General features: G+C 40.0%; 1 protein-coding gene across 30 annotated transcripts in view; it reads left to right on the forward strand.

Moving 5' to 3' along the window:
* Positions 1-12,600: 12,600 nt before the first annotated feature.
* Positions 12,601-26,255, forward strand: part of TENM3 (teneurin transmembrane protein 3) — a 2,195,833-nt gene continuing 2,182,178 nt past the window's right edge. For 28 of the 30 annotated variants that reach the window (XM_073341694.1, XM_073341703.1, XM_073341702.1 and 25 more), the window contains exon 1: positions 12,601-12,745. The gene's annotated coding sequence lies outside the window, so the exon portion shown is untranslated. Of the gene's footprint in view, positions 12,746-13,195; positions 13,282-13,997; positions 14,260-26,255 lie in introns of those variants that run through there. The other 2 variants (XM_073341697.1, XM_073341695.1) reach the window with 2 other exon arrangements.

Raw genomic sequence — 26,255 nt, forward strand, 5'->3', positions numbered from 1 at the left:
TCTTCATTCAAGCCTAATTTAATGACAGGTTTCAGAGTCACAGCCGTGTTAGACTGTATTCGCAAAAAGAAAAGGAGTACTTGTGGCACCTTAGAGACTAACCAATTTATTTGAGCATAAGCTTTCGTGAGCTACAGCTCACTTCATCGGATGCATACTGTTTGCATCCGATGAAGTGAGCTGTAGCTCACGAAAGCTTATGCTCAAATAAATTGGTTAGTCTCTAAGGTGCCACAAGTACTCCTTTTCTTTTTCCTAATTTAATGGTGTCCAGTTTGCAAATTAATTCCAATTCAGCAGTCTCTCGTTGGAGTCTGTTTTTGAAAGGTTTTTTTGTTGAAGAATTGCCACTTTTAGGTCTGTAATCAAGTGACCAAAGAGATTGAAGTGTTCTCCGACTGGGTTTTGAATGTTATAATTCTTGACGTCTGATTTGTGTCCATTTATTCTTTTACGTAGAGACTGTCCAGTTTGGCCAATGTACATGGCAGAGGGGCACTGCTGGCACATGATGGCATATATCACGTTGGTAGATGTGCAGGTGAATGAGCCTCTGATAGTGTGGCTGATGTGATTAGGCCCTATGATGGTGTCCCCTGAATAGATATGTGGACACAGTTGGCAACGGGCTTTGTTGCAAGGATAGGTTCCTGGGTTAGTGTTTTTGTTGTGTGGTATGTGGTTGCTGGTGAGTATTTGCTTCAGGTTGCAGTGTTTAAATAATTGCCTAATTGTTAACAAATTGTATCTAACTTCTAAACTTAAGCTGCCTGGCTTCAGCTTGCAGACATCGGTTTTTGTTATCCAGATTGAAGAGCCCTTTAGTACATGGTATTTTCTCTCTATGAAGATACATATACATCGTAACCAAACTACCTCTCAATCTCCGTTTGGATAAGGTAAACAGATGTAGCCCTTTAAGTCTCACTATAAGGCATTTTCTCCAGCCCTTGAACTGACATAGTATTCCAGTACTGGTCACACCAGTGCAACATACAGAAGTAAAATCACCTCCCTACTCACTTTCCCCCTGTTTATACATCCAAGGACTGCATTAGCTTTTTTGCCACAGCACTGCACTGGGTGCTCATGTTGAGCTACTTGTTTACCATGCCCCATAAATCTTTTTCAGGCTCTGCTTTCTAGGATACAGTCCCCCATTCTGTAGGTATGGCTCGCAATCAGTGTTCTTACATGTATAACTTTGCACTTGGCTTAGTTAAGATATATTTTGTTTGAATGGGTCCAGCTAACCAAGTGATCCCATTCATCTCATTTTTTACCATTCCAGCAATCTTTGTGTCACCTGCAAATTTTCTCACTCTTTACTTCCAGATAATTGATTAAACTGCTGACTGGCATTGAGCCTAGCACAGATCCCTATAGAACCCCCATTACTTAGTTACGGATGTCAGAGTAACTGGTCTATAGTCACCTTTGCCATCCCACTTGCCCTTTTTGAATAATGGTGCAACGACAATACACTTCCAGTCTTCTGAATTTCCCCATTATTTCAAGATTTATCAAAAATTAATGTCAGGAGACCAGAGATCTCTTCAGCCAAATCTTTTAAGACTTTTGAGTGCAAGTTATCCTCCAGGCTTGCTGATTTAAAAATGTTTGTCCATAGTAGCTATTGTTTAACATCTGATTTGTTTACAAACAGACTGGAAAGTACTTCATCATTCTCATGTGATGCGAGTTGCTAATCCTGCATGTTTCCAAATAGAGAACAAAAATATGTATTGAACATTTCTGCCTTTTCTGCATCATTAATAAGCTTGAAAGAATTAGATGTTTATCAGTAAATTTTTGGTAAATATCAATTTCACTGTCCACACACACAAAGGTGAAAAAAATATTTCCATCAATAAAAATTAAAAATGTATAGATAGGCAAAGAAACAGAAATGCTTTTTTAGAACTTATTACAGTTTGATTTAAGGATATTTACTTTGTATAGTTTGACATGTGATGTTGACAACTTGTGTTTTACCAGTTATAAAGTTTTAACTTTTGGAATCTCAATGTCTGTCATTAATTAATTATTGTCTAACACCCCCATAATTTTCTACAACTGTTAAAATTTAAATCAATAAAAATGCTTAAAATATTGATAATATCCATCATAATTATAAAATTGAATTCTGCCAAGCATAATCATTAATTATGTTGCCATCTCTATCTAATAAGGGGCCAATACTATTACTAGGATTTTTGTTCCTAATACAGTTGTGAAACTTAAAAAAAAATAGTCATCAGGCCTACAAGGTACATCTAAGCATTCTGAAGGGGATCTGTAAAGGAAAGCTTTGTTTCACTAATCTCACTAATTCTTTTCATGTTTCAATTAAATAGTGGATAATGGAAAACCAGGGTTGATGTAAGTTATTTAGACTTCCAAGAGACCTTTGACAAACTCTCTTATGAAGGCTACTAAAGGAGCTGCGCAGTAAAGGTGTCAGAGGCAATGTATCGTCATGACTCAAGACCTGACAAGGAAGTAGAAAACAAAGAGTAGGATTAAATGGTCAATTTTCATCATCCCAGAAGGTTAAGAGTGTGGGGCCAAAAGTTCCATACTAGATCCAGTATTGTTTAATACATTTATTAATGATCTGGAAAGATGGCTGAGCTGTGAGTTAAGTAATTCTGTGTCATCTCCAAATTTTGTTAAGTTAGGCTATATCTACACTAGAGAGTTAAGACAACTTAAGTTACATTGTCAATCATAAGCTGCTTTAATTAAATTGGTTATGCACGTCCACACAACACGCCTTGTGTCAAAGGAGTGTGGCCACAGTCCATGCTCTTGCATCCACAGAGAGAGTGGTGCTTCCAGGGTAGTTATCCCACTATGCCACTCACCACCCTCTGCCACTGGGAAATTTGGCAATGGATCACAGTGCATCGTGGAGGCATACTCACTGTCTCATGATGCACTTCTTTCCATCCCTTCATTCCATAGGCTTCTGACTTCGGTTTGTGCTATTTTTGAACAGACCTTGTGAGTTGGGCACCTGTCATCTCTGTCTGAAAGCATGAATCCTGAACTGCTGACCAGTCTGGTGATGGGCGTTATGAACACAACATAGCTGGTCCTGCAGTATTTCATGAATTGTGAAACAGAAAGCGAATCTGTGGTGCCTGCCCTGCTGTGTGCAACAGAAAGAAACAATTGAAGATTGCTGTTGGCATTCATGGAGCAACGGCACACAGTAGACTGTCAGTACTGGGCTCGGGAAACAAGCACTGAGTGGTGGAATCACATCATGATGCATGTCTGGGATGACGAGCAGTGGCTGCAGAACTTTTGGATGCTCAAAGCCACCTTCCTGGAACTGTGTGTGGAGCTTGCCCCTGTCCTGTGGCACAAGGACACCATAATGGGAGCTGCCCTCACAATGGAAAAGCAAGTGCCAGCTTCCACACATCTATTGCCAATTCCAGACTGCTACCAGTCAGTTGCAAATCAGTATGGAGTTGGAATATCCACTGTAGGGGTTGCAGTAATGCAAGTGTGCAGGGCCATTAATTGCCTCTTGCCATGAAGGACTGTGACTCTTGGCAAAGGAAATACTTGACGGCTTTGTGGCAATGGGATTCCCTAACTGAAGTAGTGTGATAGATGGCACACACATCCCAATTTTGCCCCCAGACCATCTTGCAACAGAGTACATCAACAGAAAGGGCTACTTCTTCATGGCCCTGCAGGCACTGATGGATCACCAGGACCATTTCACTGACATCAATGCAGGTTGGTCATGGTGCACACATCTTTAGGAACACTGAACTATATAGAAAGCTGCAAATTGGGACTTACTTTCCAGAAGATTCCAATGGAGGATGTGGAAATGCCCATAGTGAACCTGGGAGACCCTGCCTACCTCTTGCTCCTGTGGCTCATGAAGCCTTACACTGGGAACCTAGAAAGCAGCAAGGAGCACTTCAACAACAGGCTCAGCAAGTGCCAAATGACCACTGAATGTGCCTTTTTGGCAGGTTGGACCTCAGTGAGGATAATATTCCAATGTTCATAGCAGCCTGCTATGATCGGTGTAACATTTGTGAAGCCAAAGGGGAAAAGTTTACCCCAGGGTGGAGCACTGAGGTGAATCGGCTTGCTGCTGATTTTGAGCAGCCAGATACCAGAGCAATTAGAGGGGCTCAGTGGGCTATTCAAATCAGGGAGGCTTTGAAGAAGCATTTTGACAATAAGCCCAGCAATGTGTCTTTGTGTTATGCATTAGATCAGGCAATGTTTACTTGCTGCCTTAATAGACCCCTGTGTTGCTTGCTTCCTTGGCTTTAATTGTAGTGAGCACGTTCCTGCCTATAGCCACTGTGTTTGAATTTGAGCAGCAACTACCATGTACGTGACACAAATAAAGACTCATTTTGTTTCAAAGATTACACTTGAATTAAAGGATATACCCCCTATTTTATTTTTTTTTAAACAGGGGACATGGCAATGAGGAACAGTTTCTCAGTTAATGCTCTCACAGCTTTGTGTAACTCCAGCTTTCCCCATGAAACCAGTCTCTAGGGATGGAGTGCAAGGGGTACTGCTATGGAACAGGAAAACAAGAGAAATGTGTTTGGGGAGAGCATGGAATGGTGTTCTGTATTGGCTGCAGGAGGAGTCATGCACACATGTGTTCAGACTGCAGCGCTATGAGGGACTTGAACATCTCTGTCTTGCTCCCAAGTAGCTTTATCATCTGCTCCTGTCATCTGTCATCTGCCCCTGTCTCCTCTCCAGGCTTTCCAGCCTGTGTTTTTCATTATCTGTCTCCCTCCATGCTCTTGTGTCACTGTCTGCTATATTTGTTGACTGCAGCACTTTGTGAAACATATCCTCCCTACTCCTGGTTTGTCTACTTGTCTGACAGAGGCCCTCTGCCGGTGTGTAGAGTTGGTCCTTAAGGGCACATCTGCATATACTAAAGAAACAATGAACAGAGACAGTATTGAGAGTGCACTCACAGCCATGAATCTCTCTCATTGTCCCTTGGCTAGCACACAGCTCAGTGAGAGTCCCAGATATGGTGAGTTCGGTGGGAGAGGGAGGGTTGGAAAGAGAGATATTGGCACCCTTTTCCACAGGCTGGGGTAATCGAACCCAATATCTCCTGAGGATAACCCAGGATGAAAGGGTGCATCTCTTTCATGTGTGTGGCTTCAGACCAGGTCTGTATGCTGCTTGCCTGTATGCTGCTTTTGTCCCTGCAGAAATAATTGCCGGTTGCCATGGCAAAGTTTCCTGTAGTATGGGGGGAGAAACAAGACAGCTTTACCAAGGAACCTTTGGCATAGGATTACATAGTACCTACATGAAAGTTTCCTAGAGATCTCTATGGAGAATTCCTGGGAATCCCAGTGTACATTAACAAACTTTTCTGCTGGGCCCCACTGCGAAGCTACATAGGCTCTGTTGTTAATATCTTTTAATTCTACCTAGAAGTGATTCTTTTTTTGGTAGAGGAGGAAAGAGAGGGATTTTAAATAAAACCCTTTTATATATTTTAGGGTAATAAGAGGACAATAAAATAAATCTTCCTTTTTTCATGGGGATAACGTGAATGTCTAAATGTTGAAATGTGAACACCAGTAGAAAAGTTAAGCATGTGCATAAATGTTTTCAGGGTCCAGGGCCTACGTAGGTAAAAAGGCCTGAATGACTGGTACTGTACATGGTTTACTAAGTTTTGAGGGGGAGAGTGTATTAAAATAGCAATGTTTTTAACATTTCAAAATGTGAATCTTTGTAAGTGCAATCTATTTTACATTTAAACTTACACTACACCCATGTGCACAGTTATACATATGTGTATTTAATTATGTCACTATTGGGCTGCAGGATTGCATAAACTTGCTTGCTGAAGCAATAAGAGAAAATAAGCTTGAGATGTTTATTAGTGTCAGTGGAAAGGTTGGTGGAGTTTGTAGATACAGCAGGTTGCTTATTTCCAGTTTAAGGAGCCTAGACACTCCATGTAGCTCCATAAATTCAGGAAGTAAACTCTATGTGTAAATTGCATATTCTAAAAAGATTTGGATTTTTAATCCCTCCCCCATCTTTAAATATATATATTTAAAAAAAAAACAACCACAAACAAACAAAACAAAACATAGCATTTTTACAAAGTTAAGGCTGTGGAATAAAGCACTTAAGACAGGTAATTTCAAAAGTTAAGGTTTCTTGTACAACATTAGCAAGGTCATATTGCTCACATATAACATTTTTTATTCTTGATATCCTTATTAAATATAAGTTTTCATGTACGGCTGTTTCCTGCTTGCAGCACTTGTCATTGTTAAGGTAGCAAAAAAATTCCCTTAAAACCTCCTGGTTTTATATACTGAGGCTTAATTTTTCCAGACTCTGTCTCTTCCCAAAGGGAGAAAGTTTGGTGTGTAAACTTTGAGCAGAAATATTTCTTCCATAAGAGTGAAAAAAAAAATGCTTGTCCGTTGGTGGGTAGTGGAGGGCAGCCAACATTTCTTTTTAACAGTCTGAGATTTGAAAAATGCCATTTCTCATGGAAATAATCCTAAGGAAGGGCAGTTCCTGGACTCATTTTAAATTAACTTATTTTCTGATTTGACTGAACCAAATAAGGATTTGACAATGGAATAGTTCTTATGCGTGCTACCATTTCTACTTTGAGCTATTAGATGCATTCCTGAAGTACAATGCGCAGCACAGGGTGTGTGTGTCAGTATGAATTAACAGTGTGTGTCAGTTAATTTTACACTGTAACAGGTTGCCTCTTTAACGTTGTCTTGTAGGTTTTGTCCAGAGAGAGACCTGGGAATTGAAGGCTGGCACAGCAAAGACGGTTGGGAAATGAGGCAGCTCCCTTTCTTTAATGAAAAGGACTTATAGAAAGAGAGGCTTTGTGGTGGATCTCTCTAATCAAAGTGGTTTTAGGAAAGTGTGTGGGAAGAGAAAAGATAAGTTCTCCTTTAGCTCTGCAGGTGTCTGTTGAACCCACAGAGAGATATGAATGTTTGGACTTTTACTATTCTGGAAAGGGTAGAGTTTTGGTTTAACTAGAGAGCTAAACCAGTGAGGGAGCTTGAGGTAACAACCACATTGCCATGCCAATCAGGTAAGACTTCTCTACATACAGAAACATGTACATCCAAAACCCAGTAAAATCAACTGAAAGAGTTCCATTGACTGCAATGAGCTTTACAGCTGGCCCCAAAATTTCTCTTCCCCAGAATGGCTTTGAACTGCTCAGAAAATATTTCCAAATATTTTGAGGAGGGGATGGCAGGAATCTGATAAAAAGATTCTTGCTATATTCCCACCAAAATGCTCCTTTCTCCAAAGAAGAAAGTCCCAGATCCACAAAAGGATGTAGGCATTGCAACACTCAATGTTGAACTTTTAGGTGCCTAGGAAATCATTGAAATAACACAAAGTCTGGGTTAGGTGCCCAGGCTACGAATACGATGAATGGGGAGGGATAGGTGCCTAAGACTGAGATCCACAAAAGACAGCACATTAGGTGGGGAGCCACCTATACTAGTCAATGGAAAATGCTGATGAGAGGGGTGGGTTCTGTCTCTCTCATAGAGATATGTGCCTAAGTCCAGGATGTAGGCAGGTGCTTATTTCAGCCAGGAAACCCTCTTCTGGAGTCAGGCAATTAAGGCATTTCTAATGAGAAGGAGATAGGTGACTACCTAACTCCACACAAAATGGGAGTGAGGGAGGGGTTATGTGCCTCACTTATAAATTTTAGCCCAGTGGTTAGTGAGTTAACACAGCATGTGGAAGACCAGGATTCAGTAGGGGTCTCCCACCTCTCAGGAGAATACCAGAACCATTGAGCTATGGGATATTGTGATGTGGGTTTCCATCTGTCTCTCCTGTGGAAGCTGTTCCACTGGGTATAAATACTTAAAAAATATTATTGTTTAAAAATAAACCTATTTAAAATAAAATTTGAAACTAACCATCTATGTTAAGGCCTAAATTATCATAATCTATTAAAATAAATACAAAAATAATATTAAGTAGTCTTGTTACAGAGGTAGTTAAGTTCTGGAGTAGGCTTCCAAGAGAAGTTGTGGAATCCCCATCACTGAAAGTTTTTAAGACTAGGTTGGACAAACATCTGTTAGGGATGGTTTAGGTCAGGGGTCCCCAGCGCGGTGCCTATGGGTGCCATGGCACCCGCTGGGGCATTTTTGTGTGCCCGCAGGACACCACGCCACCAAAATGCCACCAAGAAGCTTTTCGGGGGCAGCATTTCAGCAGTGGGGTGTCCGGCGCCCGCCACAGTCTTCCGGGAAGAGCAATATGCTATTCCCACAAGAAAGGTTCGGGACCACTGGTCTAGGTTTACTTGTTCCTGCGACAGCACAGAGAAGCTGGGTGTCATGAACTCCTGAGGTCTCCCTCAGCCCTGCTTTTCTATGATTCTGTGTTTGCTGCCAAGTTTTAAAGAAAGTCAAAGAACTGAAAGGGTGGAAGTCTCGGGCTAAGCACTTGGAACCACAGGTTTTCGAAGCACTATAGATGCTTTTGACAGCAGTAGCCTCTTCTGAAAGTGTAGAGAGAATACTTCCTTCATTTCAGTTTATTCAACACGTTCAGTTCAATGACTAGTTCATTTCAAGTTAAGAAACTGATTGGAAGCTGAAAAAACAGAAAAGTTTGTTGTCCTCATCTTATCTATGAATAAAAACTAGGCATGACAGGATGACATCTACTAGTCCTAACATTTTGAACAATATGGTAAACAGATAATACTTCCTTTGTTTAATAAATGCTAATTTTAAATGAAAAACATGTTTTGGTAGACTTTTTTGATAAACTTTTTTTCTTATCTTGCACATTTAAGGTAGTTTTACTTAATAAAAAATGCTTTTGTGCATTTTTAATTTAATTTGAATTTCCCTCCAAATAGAGCTCGACAAAAATAAGTTAAAAAATCTATCATCTAGTAAATAAGAAATGCATCATTCACTGTTGTCTAACAGAATAAAACATATAAAAATTAAGAATCTGAATAAATGTAAGTTAAGCTATATGATTGCTTAAATAAATGCATATAGATATAGTTATCTGGCTAGCAAAAAGAAGTACCAAATTTCATGTAACGGCCATATTTAGTTGCAAATCAACACATTTTAATAATTATTAACCAGTGAGAATCAATCTTTCTTTAAGAAAATAACTAATATGTACAAGTGTAAAGCATGATTAAAATTCATGATTTCATAGATTCCAAGGCTAGAAGGGACCATTGAGTCTGGCCTCCTGTATAACAGGCCATACAGCTTCCATAAAATAATCCCTAGAGTATATCTTTTAGAAAAACATCCAATCTTGATTTAAAAATTGTCATGGAGAATTCACCACAGCCCTTGGTAAATTGTTCCAAAGGTTAATTACTCTCATCATAATTTCTAGTCTGAATTTGTCTATCTTCAACTTCCAGCCATTGGATCATGTTATGTCTTTTTCTGCTGGATTGAAGAGCCTATTATTAAATATTTGTTCCCTAGATCAATACTTTTAGAATGCAATCATGTCACACCTTAACCTTCTCTTTGTCAAGATAAACAGTTGAGCTCCTTGAGTCTACCTCTATAAGGTATGTTTTCTAATCCTTTAATTGTTCTAAGTATCAGAGGGGTAGCCATGTTAGTCTGTATCCACAAAAACAACCAGGAATCTAGTGGCACCCTGAAGACTGACATATTTATTTGGGCATAAAATTTCATGGGTAAAAACCCCCACACTTCTTCAGATTTTAAAGTGCCACTGGACTCCTTGTTGTTAATTGTTCTAGTGTCTCTTCTCTGAACCCTCTCCAATTTATCATCATCCTTGAATTGTGGATACCAGAACTGGACACAATATTACAGTATCTGTTGCACCAGTTCCAAATACAGAGGTAAAGTAACCTCTTTACTCCTATAGAACTAGTGCTCTAGGTAGAGGCTCAAACTCTGCATGACTCCAACCAGCAAGGCTCTTTAAGTACTGTACGCTGATTGCCCCACTGGAACACACAAGGTTTTCTGCTAAAGTGATTTAAATAATGACTAAAATTCGTGATTTAAATCTTTGTGATTCAAATCAATCCACCTTGATCACAATGGCATCTAAAACTGGGATTTAGGCACCTAGGTGTGGGATTCAGGTGCTTCAATCTCCTTGTGGATCTGGGATGTGCAGAAGGCCTGCGGGGCGGGGGAGAATGGGGAAATCAGGTATTCATTAGTTCTACTGTCAAAAGTCTTCTTTTGACTGTCCTGAGTCCTTTGTGCGGTATAAGTCTATGTACCTAAGCCTCAAACAAACCTTCCCAGGGAGTAGGAATAATAACCTTGTCCTTTGTTGAGAAGCAGCATGTTTCTAAGGCTAGGGTATTGGCCTAGCAGTACTGGTTCTAGTAGTAGCCCTGTTAGTCTCCTGTTATGGGACTAGACAAATCACTTTACCTCTGTTTCAATTTCCCCATCTGAATAATGGGGATAATGATACTTAACACCCTTTGTAGAGCACTTTGAGGTCTCTGGACAGGAAGTGTTACATGAAAACTAAATATTAGTACAGATGTGGTAACTGATGAACAGAGAGATGCAAAGACTGTAGTAGAATTGCTGTACAAAGCCCTGTCTAAACCACATTACATCTTAAGAAAATGTCTTCAAATTTCTGTATATACCAAGGCCATCTGAAAATGGATAATATAATGCCTGCATAACTAAATAAAATATTTTGAAATCTATAGACAAAACTATTTCACTGCAGAGTGTTGTTATAGGCCACATTAAACCAGATGGTAAAACTCAAATACTGAAAAATTGAATGCTTTGCTTGGGTGTGGATTAGGCACACCAGACATATCATTAGGTGCATTGCCTACATACAAGTCCCTAGTCCTACAATTGTATCTGTGCAGAGGGAACTTTGTGCCTTTGCTGAGCCCCACAAACTTCAATGGGTCTCTGTAGGTCCAGGGCCTAAAGTTGCAATATAATATGTAATTTTCCTTTTGTAATTGTCCTTTCTCCTTTTGTTTCCTGTACTTTACCCACTCACTCCTTACCTCTTTCTGTGTTCTTTAACCATGACTCCCAAACAGTCTGAAAAATGTCTAACTCAGGTGAATAGTCTACTGAATTCTGTAGGACTATTTGAGTGATTAAAGGGAACAGGATTTGACCCACAGTCATTGCAGGTCCACATACTAAAGAAATATGGATGAATGGAAGTGCAGTGGTACTCAGAAAACAATTGTATAGGATATCAGCGGTCTTAAAAAAATCTGTGGTACTGAATTTAAAATACTTCTGTTTTAAAGTTACATATTTGCTTCTTGGTTTTAGTTTCACCATAAAAAAGAAATAAGTCCTAATTTAATAATTTGCATCCCTTATAAAATAAAAATACCAGTGTAGGTTCTGATCCAAAGCCTATTGAAATCAATGGGTCTTTTCATTGACTTCAGTGGGCTTTGAATCAGGCCCATAATTAGCACACTTATCTCCTTTAATTTCTCATATTTGGAAAAGTCAAAAGCTTATTTCAGTAGAACTCACTTTGTCTTTTTACTAATAAATTATATTTAAATACTTATTGAAGATGGATAGTATAACAGATTAAAATGACAACCTGACTAAGTGAGTATTTAACTATTTAAACATTTGCCACTAAACACATTATATAAAGTTGGAGGCATTCTCTCTGATATAGAACTCATTTGTCATTTTCCTCTAATTGACCTTGAAAGCATATTGGTGTTAACATGAAAAAATAAAGCTCCACCTTTCCAAAGAAAGCCCTTAAAAAGATTCAAGGGAGTGGAGGGAGAGAATGTGGGTCTTATTTCCTAGTGGTCTGTTCCTAGTAAGAAAGTACATTGCTTGAACCCAAAGGGGTTTTCGCATCCAACTTTCAAGCTTTGTTGTTAGATAGCAGTGACCTCTAAATTGACAGATCTGGTGATTGAGGAGTGATTTCTAAGCATGCTAAGAGCATGAACTTCATTCTTTTAAAATACCTTCTTAAATAAAGGCTTCAAAACAAAGTCAACAATTGATCCAGGTCTTTGAATAAAAAGTTTTCTGCATTAGACAATGGGATTTACTACTAAGAAGGAAATGTACATTAGTCTTTTTAGTTTATTGTTTTCATTTGACAAAGCTAGAATTACAGATTTGTGAGCAAAGAAAGATTTGAGCCCTCTGTTCAGGGTGGTAAATCTACATATATTCATTGACTGTCAGGATAAAAGCAATCTTTAGATTACTCTGTGTTGTCCCCTGAAGAGGAATAGGGATATAAATTATGCTTTGTTCTCTACTAATACTTGCTAAATAACTCTTTATTCTCTAGGTACATTCACTGTTTCCTTATGGGTTTTTTTTCATGGCAGCATAAAAGAACATGAAAAAATGATTATTTTTCTTCTGCTAGGGAAGGTGGGCGGGGAGAATCCAGGAGCTGAAGACACACCACAGTGCCTGCAGCCCCACCTTGCAGACGATGCTGTCCCATCTGCTCCTCTTTCCGCTCCTGATCTCAATCAAGGAGCGGGATGGGGGAGACAATTTTTCTCTCACATGTGCGTACACGGGGAAAAACAGCAACTAGCGGACAGAATTGTTTTTCATTCACAGCTGCACCCAGTCAGCGGCTGAGCGAAAAGGAAAGGTAGTGCAGGCGCACTGAACGCACGGGGTCCAAGCCGTCTCCGCCAGGCAGCCCGAACGTATGTTGTGTTTACGTGTGATAATAGTGGAGGTGGCCTTGGCACAGAGGAATGGACAGATGAGGGTGGTGGTGGTGGTGGTTTCCAGGCTTGGCTTTGATTAGCAGAGAAAATCCAGGCAATGGTTTTGCTTCCCGGTCCCTTCAGCCCCCCTTCTGCAAATCAGACTTGAAACGAGGCTCCTTCTCTGTTGGCTTCGCATGAGCTATAGCGAACTTAAAACCCATCCACACCGCTCACTGCGGCTGGTCCCCCCTCAAGTCCCCGGCAAACAATAAACGGACAATCCCCCCCCCCCCCCATGCCTGGGATTGTGCTCAGCCCTCCATAGGCAGGACACCCCGGTTAACAGCGGGGCTGTGCGACTCACCAGCGCGATTTCACCTTTCGGACGAGGTGGCTCTAACCATCCTGAGACGGTCACTGAGCCCATGAGCGTGGGGGCAGGTATTTCAGTGAGGAGCCGGGGCGCCTTCCTAGGCTCCCCGTAAGGTGACCGCCAGCGGGGCTCCAGCAGCGCTCGGTGCTTTCCCAGGGTAAGCGCTAGCACCGGCCGCGGTCAGGCTGGGCGCGTAGCGAGCTCCCAGCGGAGGCGGGAGGTAGGGAATGAATTGCAGCCGCCGCCACCCCCCAGGAGCAGCGGCGGCAGGGCTGTGTGTGCTCCCTTCGCAGCGGGCGCGCAGCCCAGGCAGCGGGCTGCGCCTTTAAGGCGCCAGGGAGAGAGAAGAGACCCCCCAGTGCACCACCAACCCCACCATTAACAGCCGCTAACTCGCAGCCCGCCATCCCAAAGGCAGGGCAGGCGGGCGGGCCGGCCCCTCCCGCGGGGTTAATGACAGGAGCTGTAGAGCTGCGGGGAGCCTGAAGCCGGCTGGCCGGGGCTGAGGAGGTGGCGGCGGAGCCGGTGCCGCTGCGGTGCCGGTAACCCTGCATCCGCCTCGCGCACCTCAGTCCCTTCAGCGGCGGGCGGGCTGGGTGCAGCCCCTCCAGCGCCGGGAGCTGCTTCTCTCTCCTGCCGCCACCTCCCCGCGCTGGGAGCGGCGCCGGCCCGTTCCCCGCCCCGGCCAGCACCCCGGGAAAGCGGGGCTGGCGTCGGCAGTAGAGCAGCCCTGCCAAGCTGCTGGCAGGAGTGACTGGAACGGACTCTGCGTGGGGGTGGGAGGACGGGCTGGCGAGCGGGCGGGGGGAAGATAAATAAATAAATAAGTAAATAAAGCAATACCGCCCTCGCCAATAAAAGAGGCAGAGACCGCGGCTCGGCCGGGCGGGGATCGGCTCCTTTGCGGTAGCGTTTGTTTGCCGGGACTGACGCTGCAAAGTTGAACCCAAACGTGTTGCTTCCTGATGGCTGCTGCTGCCGCCCAACTTCACCTGCTCAAGTGACTTGCCCAGTAGGGCTCTTGCTGCTGGCCCTCTGCCTGGCAGCCTCCATAGCTCGGTGACTGCGGCGAGGGGGCTTCCTTTCGTGCCTCCCCCCATCTAGGAAAGAAAGGTGGGGGAGAGCCAGCAGAAAGGTAAGTTTCGCTTGTGGTCACCTCTCCTAGACGCTGTGGGGAACGAGATCGTCTCTGCTCCATAGTTGCCTTTTAGGAGCCGAGCATTTGCCAAACTTTGCTTCCCCCTCGCACCTGCCATTCGCCCCCCTTGTTTTCAATGGGGGGAGGGTACTTTGGGTTAATTGGGGTTGGGTTTTTCTTTTGGGAGGGTTTGGGGGTTCAGGAGCAGCTGGGAGGATCGGTTTAGTCATTATACAGGTGCCTTGACTGAATAATGCGTCTGCTTTGCTTGTTTGGGTTTTCATTTTAAATCCTTTGGTTTGCCGCTCGCAGCAGGAGTTCGAGTGGCAGGCGCGTAAGTTGGCAGCCATAGGAGAATGCAAACCAGGGTGAAGTTTTTCCTGCTGCCGCTCGACTCCAGGAGCGAGCAAACGCTTTCCTGGCAATAGCCACCTTTGTAAGTACCAAGTTGTCCCATTAGGGACAGTAAGGAAAGCGCAAGGAAATGTGATTCCAGTGAGGGCTACAAGCAGCTGGGATAGAAACCTGAAGGACTCATTACAGAGACAAGCTGGGTGAGGTAATCTCTTTTACTGAACCAACTTTTGTTGGTGAGAGAGATCAACTTTGGAGCTTACACAGAGCTCGTCTTCAGAAGTTGGGCCAATAAAAGATACTGCTTCACACACCTTGTCTAACTAATATCTGGGACCAACAAGGCTGCAGCATAAAAGACTCACAGGTATCTAGATAAATTCTGTTTTGGAAAATATCTCCATGTAAGAACATGCCTTTATGAAAGCAGGTGAGATACAGATGTGTGCTTGTAGAGATACTTATACTTTTACATATAAACCTTTAAAAAGAAAACTTGTATATTCCCATCAGTATAGGGGTATTTCTAATCGTATTGTATTTAAGCTATATCTTTATTTTTTTTATGTAGAACTGGCTAACTACTTAAAAAGATTCCCTTGCTCTCTTTGTGGGTAATTTTGTATTGTTTGTGGATGGAGAGCTCTGTGTAGTTTCCCTTAACTTAAATCTCCGTGTGAGTTTCACACTAGCAACTTGTACATAGTGTGCCCTGAGATTGCTGAAGGCTGAAGCCACTTGCTGAACTAGGTGATGTTATTTTTTGGAGGTGATGAGTTAGGAATAGAATTGTAGAGACATCCAGCAGATGGAGCAATGGAAAACTGTACGAGACTCTGCATAAAACAATTTAGTTCGCTTTAATCACAGTTGAAAGAAGAGCTCTCCAACACATTATAGAGGAACACTGCATGTTAAAAAATGGAAATTCACATCTGAAATAGACATTTGATTTTGAATTTGTCCTTTTTAAATGTGCTTGTATTAAGTAGTTTTGGAAAATTTGCATTTTCCAAGTTGTTATGCTTGTTTTGGGTGGATGGGCGAGTGAGTGCTATTTTGTATTTATTCCTAATCCTAGTTTCTGTATCGATTATTATTTTTCCAGTTGCCATTGTGCATCAGAAAAAGATCGTGCTGCTATTAGGAAAGTAGTTCTACTTTGTAACATAATTACAGGAATATGTATCAAATCATTATTATTAAAATTATGGAAAAGTAGGTAACTATTACTTTAGTTTAACATATAATTGAAAGATGTTCCCAGTATATTGCAGCCTGGAAAGAACTGTTTTGAACAGTTAATTATATTTAAACGGTCTGACTTTCATAAAATAGTATGCAGGGCTCTAGTAGGGCTAAAAGGTGATAGAGTTTTTAGTAATTAGGTTGTAATGGTGGTAAATCTTGCAAAAGGACTACGGTAATTATGTTGCTAGCTTGGAAAGTAACACGGGGCATGCAAGATCACTAGACAAGAAGAAACAGAATTTTTAGCATTGCTTTCTATGTACCTAAATATATTGTTACATGTAACCAGAGCAGACATAAAACAAGGCAAAATTTTTACTTTTTCAGTCCAGTGAAAAGTCCTCTTTCAGTTGCTATCTCATTTCTGAATAGCTAAATTCAATTTCTTGTAACTTATCTGCAGTTGTTATAGAAAATTACAATTTAAAGCAGAATATTGAAAGGCTTGGAACAGCGATCCTTTAAGAAGTTCATTTTGTCATACTTCATTAATTCAAAAGTTAATATATAGTATATTAATGTACCTATCTACCAATTTCAGTGCTGTTTTTTTTAAATGATAAATGGATGGATCAATGAGTTTTGATAACTTTTTAAAGTTTGGTATTAGATTTTCAGGTTTCAGAGTAGCAGCCGTGTTAGTCTGTATCCTCAAAAAGAAAAGGAGTACTTGTGGCACCTTAGAGGTGAACAAATTTATTTGAGCACAAGCTTTCGTGAGCTGTAGCTCAGGAAAGCTTGTGCTCAAATAGATTAGATTTTCAGTTACCTGAGAAGGTAGTTTTGAGTATATGTGTTTAAGAAACATCAATCTGTGTGAAAACCCTTGTTGCAATAATATAGAAATATTTACATTCTTTTAAAAGTTTGTTTAGTGTGTAATGTATGATAAAGTTGGTATAAAAAGAATTATGAAATAACTTTGCATTTACTATATTCTTTCAAAGATGAAACATAGGTTTGTCATAATCACTGTTGAACACAAGTGTTAAATAAAATGTTATAAGCTGAATTAAATAAATTCTAAAATGGCATAAAATAAAATCTCTGTACTTTAAGAACTTCTGGGGAGAAAAATATATTTTAACCACTTTAGGGAAACAATCTTTGATACTTTTGTTAGATTATTATGATATTTTTAAAAGGAAACTTTTTTTTTTCACTTATGTAATAAGGAACTTGAAAAAGATCCTACAGAAAATAGAACACAAGCATATCTGTTGGTATTTGCTGAAAGAAACATATTGTTTCTTATAAACTTAGTCTATCCATTTAGCTTTAAAATCATGTCCTTAGAATAAAAACACCATAATTAATTGTTTAGTAACACCTGTATCTATCAAGAGGCCAATTCTGTGAGGTACTGAGTATCTCCTGTAAGGTTCTGAATGCCTTCAACTCCCATGGAAGTCAGTGGGAACTGAGAATGCTGAGCACCTCAAAAGATCATAGAGAAAATTTTAAAATCAGTATTTTCTCCTCTTGTAGAGTCTTCGTTCAGGGTTCCTACTGGATCATATCTATAAACCACTCTTCTCTATATTACTGTTATGTTCCACAAATTCCTTCTGCTCTGTCCATGAATGCTAAAATATTCAAATTATTCGCTGAACTGTTGTTTCCCTCTTCCCGTAAATACTGAGTGTTAGTGTCACATTTCTGTTTTCCTTAATTCCAGTCTAGTGAGTTTTCAGTATCTGTTTTGATTGTGCAATGCATATTAAATAGTCCCAACATTTCTGAAGAGTGCTGTTATAAAATCATAAAAATTGAAGTAAGTTTGTTTTTCTACAAACTTCCACTTTTCATTTACCTAAACTTGTATAGACAAAAATGTTGTTGAGGATAACTTTGTGGGTTCTTTCCTGCTTTGACTCGTCTCCCACTTGGAAAAAGTCTGTTTTCGCAGGTGATGAAAGTGTGTGTGTGTGTTAGTTAATCAAATAACTTAGAGCATTGATATCCTGACCTCTGGATTTTTGGATCACCTCTTTTATGCGATAGAGGGTGAGGAAGGTCCAGAGAGTTTGGAGAACACTCAAAAAAAGGAGGATCTTCTCCAAAGTAAGCAAGTTGAACACATTTAAATATAGTGTTCCAGACAAAGCTGTCTTTGGGGTGTTCTGTCTTGTCTGACTGGCATAAATTCAGCACGTCACCTTGAACTCCAATGATCTTGGTGTCAGGTACATGGCAGTTTTTACATGAGGGTGAACTACGTTTCAGCAGTTCCTCTGGTGAGCACAAACATGCTTTTCTTAAACATCAGCTGTATACATTTTTCTACCAACTTCTTTCACCTCTTGTTAAAAAAAAATACAGTGCAAAAAAGATTCCCATACATCATTTATTCCAGAATTCTCCTCCGTTAGTTATGTTACACCAATTGAGTGATTCAGACCAGTATTTTCTTTTAACTCCTCCTACCCACTACTTGCCAAGAAATGCTTCCCAAGACTCCAATCCCATTAACCAACTATTAGTATCTGCACTAGTAGTCATCTGTCATGCTAGTTACACTCTTTGGATGCTAAACTTTCTGCGCCTTATAGTGTGACGTGTTCTTACCAAATTGCTAGACAACTTGTAACACTTCAACAGCACAACAGGTGCAGAGGGAAATGGGCTTTAAGCATTAGAGCATTTGCTTCTCACATAAAAAACAATAAGTTCTGAAGTACTGTGTAACCACTGCCCCTATATTGCTAGGTAGATGATATACTGTGGTAAAAGGCAGATGCATGTAATGAAACTGTAATAATAAAAGAGCCTTATGACTGGCTTCTAAGATATAGGGTGGGTGATCAATAAATTCCAGGCTGGAATTTACTTTACAATTGCAGATGCAAAATATTTGGAAGTGACTTGAGTATGAAGAAGTTCAATATCTGACACTTGAGTAGCAGTTACGTTATCTATGTTAAAGATAGCAACAATTTAATTTACAGACTTCTAAACAACTCAGCAGTACCCTGCTTAAGATGTATAATGTACCAGTATGGTTAAAACATCTACTAAAATTGTTGTGATATTTGTAGGAGAATATTTTTAATGTACAAGAATTGACGTGTGGAGTCATTGGAAATACATTTGCTCATTTAAATTACATTATTGTTTCACTGTGGCTGGCGAGTAAGCTACCTTTACATATGAACCTGTTACTCTTCCAGACAGTTAATTCAGTAACTGATAATGATGGCTACCCTAGCCATAACATTGTGATTGGTTAGTATTTCTTTACAAAGAGGCAACTGCACTTTTTATAGCTACTTATAATGTGTTAAGCATTTTCATTAAAAAAAGCAATGTGTTTGTGTTCAATCAAACTTTACAGTGGACATCATTATCTCTGTTAAGATTACTTTAGAATATCTTCTACCTTCTAACTTAATCAATGCATTTGCAAAGTTAGAAGGAATTTGCAAAGATTCATTGACTGTTTTTGTGTCTTTAAAGTGTGGAAAGTATTTATGTGCGGCAGGTAGAGAGACAGAGAAATCAATATGCATTACATCTGAACAATTATCCTACAAGAAACATGAACAAGCCAATCAGGATGTCAGTTTCATTAATTAAAATGACATTTCTATATGTAAACTCTAGCTGTATACTAGCTAACAATAATCTGAATTTGTGCTCTTTTGAAATTCAGAACTCCTGAGAATGGCTTCTAATTACTTTGAAATATTTTAGTGTTAATTAAAAGATAATGTGAGTAAAATAGAATGTTACAACAGGATAATGGTCTCCTGTTGAAGGGGTTCTCCACCTTTCCAGATTACTGTACCCATTTCAGGACTCTGTCTTGTGCACCCCAAGTTTCACCTCACTTAACGATTACTTGCTCACAAAATCAGACCTAAAAATACAAAAGTGTCAAAGCACACTGTTACTAAAATATTGCTTGCTTTCTTCTTTTTTTTTTTTTGCCATATAACTATAAAATCAATCGATTGGAACACAAATATTGTACTTACATTTCAGTGTGATACTTGAGCCTCTTTTTTACTTGTGAGTCTTGTCATTCAACTGCTAGAGAGCAGTGGCTTCTGGCCAGACACCCAGCTCTGAAGGTAGCACCGCCATGAGCACCTGAAAAAAATTAAGGGTGGTATGGTATGGTATTGCCACCCTTACTTCTCCACTGCTGCCGATGGCGGTACTGCCTTCAGAGCTGGTAAGCTAAAGAGCAGCAGGTGCTCTGGCTGGGGTGTTCATGTTGTTTGTGGCGTGGGAGAACTATATTTTTAATCCTGCTCCCATCCCACTCCGCAATACCTACTTACACCTGCTCCCGCCTTGTTCATTGAATTTTTATCCTGCTCCTGCTATTATGGCAGTGGGTACTGTGGATCCCCTTCCTACTGCAGGGCTTTAGAGCTTGTTATAAAACTAGGCAAATATCTAGATGAGTTGACTTACACCCTGGAAGATCTCTGTTTATCCCCCGAGGTGTACCCCTGGTTGAGAATTACTGTCCTATTGAATGTATTTTCTGCAGCTAAATACTGGTATTTGTGGAAAATAAACATGCTGTACAGACTGCCAAAATATTAGGGCATACAGCTGAGTAGATGATCAAAAAGCAGGTAATGTCTACAACAGTAATATTTGTGGACTCTCAAACTGCTACTAGAATGTTGTGCCACAGGTATTGAATGCTACAGGTTAAACTTTTTTTTTCCCTGTATTCTGACAAAACTATTGATTTAAGAGCGTTTTTTTCCTTGAGTATGGATTGCAGAACCACAGCTATTGGTAGTAGACACTTGAGGACCTGACTTGTGCTGCCAGCACCAATATACGAGTAATACAGGTCTTGATTCTGTCATCCTTAGACTGAGTAGTAAATATTTAAGTTAGTAATGAATGCTAAATGAGTACTCCCTTGGACTTCAATAGAACTGCTCAGGTTGGTAAATGTTGCAGAACCAGGCCCATATAAGACAGCAACCACAGAAAAGGAGTGATGGGGAAGAGATGGACTGGGGAAGGTGGCAGAAACACAGGGAATGATGGAGAAAGGATGGTGAGGTGTGAGGGAGGTGAAGACTTTGGGAATAAGAGGGAATGTCCACAATCAATAGAAGAGAATAAACAGGAGGAGAGTTAGAACGCAACTAATGGAAGAGAGAAAAATGTCTTGCCAAAAGTTCTGTTGGGGAAAGGGAAGAAAGAGAGAGGAGTGGGGGAATGGGAATATGAGGATGGTTTCTTTTTGGATAAGGGGAGGTGGTTTGGGGTGTCAAATTGTAGGGGATGCTTCTTGAAGAGCTTGGTGTTGCAGATTGCTCAGGGGGATGGGGTAGAGAGTCTCTGGAGTGGGTGTCACTATCAAAGTTGCACAAGGACTCTGTATCCCAAACTCTAAGGGGGGGGGGGAACTGCTCTTTCCATGAAGGGGGCTTGCTGTTTGTTGTTGAGAGGCCCTGTGCTTGCTGGGGGATGGAGGAGTCTTCCAGCAATTTCTGAAATGACCAACTTGCTTATCTCTCTCCTTTTTTTCTGCTCTTGTTTCCATTTTATTCATTCCTATTCTACTGTCTTTGATATCTTCTTGGTTTTTAACTTTTGTGTCACAGAGGGAGTAGGATCTGAAGGGGAAAAAAATTACCTAGACTGTAACATACTCCCTGAACCAGTGGAATTGCCTAGGACTGTGAACACACTCAGTTTCACACTGCTGCTAGTGTAATGGAAAACGATACTGTGTGTCAATTTCTGGTTCAGCTGCTAGATGTCATGTCAAATTGTAAAAAACTGACAGAGTCACTTTCTCCAGTCATTGAATGAGGAACTTCAAGGATAACACTATTTGCCTTGTTCTAATGAAGTTACTCTTTTTCTCTTTACTTGATTGTTGAACTTCTGCTTAGAATCTTCTTCAGTGTGTCCTGCCTGGCTTCCTGCTGCAGATTTTACAAACAACACACACATCCTCACATTAGTGCTTCAGGAAGAGCACAAATGATGTGAGAGAGTCTTTGGTGCTATATGACAGGTTTCAGAGTAACAGCCGTGTTAGTCTGTATTTGCAAAAAGAAAAGGAGTAATTGTGGCACCTTAGAGACTAACCAATTTATTTGAGCATAAGCTTTCGTGAGCTACAGCTCACTTCATCCGATGAAGCTGTAGCTCACGAAAGCTTATGCTCAAATAAATTGGTTAGTCTCTAAGGTGCCACAAGTATTCCTTTTCTTTTTGGTGCTATAGTTAATTTGTCCTGCAGTACCATCTAGAGTCCCTTTCATGGTTACAGGATGAGCTATGCTTTAAACCGCTTTTGGTCCCTCTTGGGTGCACTCCTCAGATGACAGGTTTGGCTTCCTTCACCTCTCTCTTTCTGGGTGTAACGCCACTCTCCAACCACTGTTGGAGTGAATCTGGGGGTTGCAGCCTTCCTGTTTCCCAGCTGTGTTAATATGACAGGCCCAACTGGGTTTGGTACCTATAAGCCCCTTTTCTTTGGGAGCCTGTGACTGAATAAAGTGATTCAAACAGCCAAATTTATTATCTAAAGAAAAAATAGTACAATACAAAAAGGAGACATACATATCCTCCTGGGAAGCAAATTCTTGCAGTCTTCTTCATCTTACACAAAAGGTGTGCTTCAAAGATATGCATCAGGTAGTAGTATTTATAATACGATTTTACAAGTTACAAAACTTTCTGCACGTTATACCAACCCAAGAGTTGATACTAGTTCCTTATCTTCTAGTTCTGTACTTCCCTTTTCTTTATTTTAAATACTAGCATTCCAGAGGCTTGTCCATGAAAGTATCTCCCTGTACTTTCCCATATATTACTTTGAATACTACAGTCCAAATGTTGATGAGCCATAAAGATACTACCTAACGGTATTGGGTACAAAATATTCATACATCTTTGCTTGGACAAGTTGCCTATTTTCTAATGTCAAAGCTGAATTCAGCTTTCCAAGGTGTGGTGGAATACTTGACATGGGTTTTGTGGGAAGAGCATAATACATCCAATTAATGTAACTTCCCAACACTTACATTTTAGATATATTAATATTATTGATAGTATTATATTATTAATGTGCTGTGTACTTAGGGCCCTTCACTTTTGGTTTTATTTTATTTAATTTTCTCCAGGAATTTATCAGTGTTTATTATTACAACACAAAGGTGAAAATCGGTGGAAAAAACTATTAATAATTTTTCTGGGTAAATATTGGGGTTTATTTTGATGAATGGAAGGACAGGGGTGGGGAAGTATTCAGTAGATTAATGCTTTGGTGAGTGGAATTCAATGTGATTTGCTGCAGAACTAAAGCAGAACTCAAAGCACAATACCACCCCTGAGTTTAAGAACACAATATACCTCTAATCCCAAAATAAAACTTTTCAATTGAATAAACTATTAACCTATATATATTTGCATTTAATAATTGGACCACACCGTTTGCAGCGCGTACACTCAACTTCATCCTTTTCTCCTGTTTTTTTTTTTTTTTTTAAATGTTCAAATACTTCCTGGTGTTATGGAACGTATTGTGATACAGATTTTCATTTTCTTCCCATTTTAGTGTGTCAGAAATTTAAACCTTTATCTGCTAACAGCTTGAAATGTGTACATAGTGGGCATGAGATTCATCAGTACATTCAGATGCACAGGCCCTTCAGAGTTTGTATGTGTGCCTGTTTGTTTATTGTGTGTATCTTCTAGGCCAATACATAGCCTTACTTCAACTGTTAGCTTTGCACATACAAACAGATGAATGTGTTATTGTAATACATATATCTCAGGCAATATTGTATTTTCCTAATAAAAGTTATTTTTATATATTTGAATGATACAAAAATTGGGTGAAAATCAGGGAAAAAACAAATACTTTTTGTAAAACCCAGGATTTTTTTTGGTAAAAGTCAGTTTAAACGGAAAATGGAGGGGCTTATGAATACGACATCCAGCATACATGTATTGGCTAATATACCTTTTCTTTGCCATTGTTTTGTTTCCTGATAGTTTCCTAATCACCTCCTTTGATGTGACTTTGTGCAATCAAGCAGGATAACTTCTCTCTCTTACACACACACACACACACACACTCAGGTGCACATGATACTTTATTTATTTATTTATTTATTTATTTATTTATTTATTTATTTATTTATAGATAGATGGGACAGATGTTTCCCTCGTTCTCCACAGGCATCAGTCAGGAATCAGGCCCCATTGTGCTGGGTAAAAGAGACACCCTTTGCCCCAAATCTCTGACCTTTGTGATAGACCATAATGTTCCACTCTTTTGTCAAGGTGCTATATACTGCTCATGTAATTTTCTTTAGAATCTTGCAGAATTGGTTGAATTTAAACTATAAACTTATCCACGTACTTACTCATCACATTTTTTTTCACTTGCATGTGCACAAATTCAATAAACCAATGTTTATTCAGTTAAGGTGATATTTGCCCCACCCAGATAATTTACTCAGGGTCCTCTAGACCACCCAAGTCTCAGCTGAATCTTTAACATAGGGTTAAGTGCTCTGTAGAGCCTTAGGTGGAACATCCACATGGGTGGGTGAATTTTACCCAGAGAACATTGTTCTTCTTTGCTAAGGAGTTTAATTTTCTATGATAATTCTTATTTATTCACATCTATATTTAAATTTATTTTCTTCCAGCTAATCTTCACTCTTAGCTTTTCTGCTTTATTCTCAATTACTGACTACGGAACCGCTATGCACCAGCTATTCTCTTCAGTTGCATTCGTGACTTGTAATTTTATTCACTCTGGACAACAAGGGCTTCTGTTTCCTCCGTGTGCTCCTAACTTTCCATCATTTTCTTTTTCTGACTCACTCGTTGTCTGACAGTGCCCGGCCACTATCCCCTGCTACTGCTCCGTTCCAAAAAAAAAGCTCCTGGGCTGATGTGTTAAAGCCAAATTTGAGCTTCAAGTAACCTTTTATAGATGATCTGTAAACATTAAAAAGGGATGTATAAAGGAAATACTTTATTTTGTCTTGCACACAAGCAGATGGGGGATCTTCAAGATACATTGAAAACATATAAATGTCAAAGTCAATTAACACACAATGTGGTGTCCAAAATATGTGATAACTATGAGCACGCAAACTGTTGTTAAAGATTTGTGCTCATATCTCAGATTTGCTGAGAACAGAGCAAGTACTGTACTGCAGTCATCTTGCTTTACCTATGTGTAAACTTCAATTATCTATGGAAATATTTTTTTCATGTGGATGGCAAAATTGATGTTTACCAATGCAAATCTAATCTTCCAAGCCAATCTACAGTTAAGGTCAGTCTACATTTTTATTGAACATGTGCTCACTGGCAGAGGCAACAATGAGAAAGCCATATTTATTTACTTATTTATTTTCTATAAATCCTTATTCTTAGTTGTAAGAAATTTACAGTAACTAAAATATACAATACAAAATTGAAGACTAGAAAATATTATTGCATATTGAACTTTCCACAAAAAGTGCCAATGATTTTATACCTCCATAATAATAAATAATAGCCCCAGCACTGACCATACATTTCTCAAACCATCACCTCCCCAAATATGCAAGGGAGAAAAGATGAGCTTTATAGTGTGCCTTGGAAATTTATCCAGTCGGGGCTCTGATGGGGTAACGGCGAGAATGAGTCCTCCAAAGTGGAGAATCCATTGAAGAGATTCCTTTGCCAGTAGGGGACTTCTAGTTCAAATACTTTCACTAATCACAACTGTGACACTGTTGCATAGGGTGGAAAATGGTCTCTCTGGTAGCCAGGTCTCAAAGGACTTCAGGCTTTATAAATTTAAATCAACACAATCAATTTTACCTGGAAAACTTTCTTTTTCAGCCAGTGCAGGCTAGTATGCTGATGGCAGATGCTGTTTGCATGATGTGCCTCTTTAGCTGAGTCGCTGCTGTCAAGCTGTCTAGAGTGGCTCAGTAGAATGAGTAGCAACCTACTCAGGGCTGACCATTACAAACCAGGGCACAAACCTCAAACTGATTGTGTGGTCTATACTTAGATTTCACCAACCAAGTATTGTGTATGAACTCCTCAAGCACTGTAACAGCCTTAACATGGAGTCACAGACAGTCCCCTTGGGTACTCTGGTGTTACACTAATAAAAATGATACCAACAGGATCTTGTAAGAGTGACAAGGCAAATTGCCATGTTTATTGTAAATACAACAAAATATTCCTATATGCAATTTCTATATAGATCCATTCACACACAGGTTCTACATAAAGGTTGTTATAGTTACCAGCCTAGATGTTGCTCGTGCCAAGTCACTGGCCAGGTGGCCTGGACATGAGAGTGGAGCCAAATTGTTGTCAGATGCGCATCCAATGCTTCTGGAGGGTGGTCATAGAACCAGACTCAAAGAACACAG

This window comes from Lepidochelys kempii, chromosome 4, assembly GCF_965140265.1.
Source record: "Lepidochelys kempii isolate rLepKem1 chromosome 4, rLepKem1.hap2, whole genome shotgun sequence".
Classification (NCBI taxonomy): Eukaryota; Metazoa; Chordata; order Testudines; family Cheloniidae; genus Lepidochelys; species Lepidochelys kempii.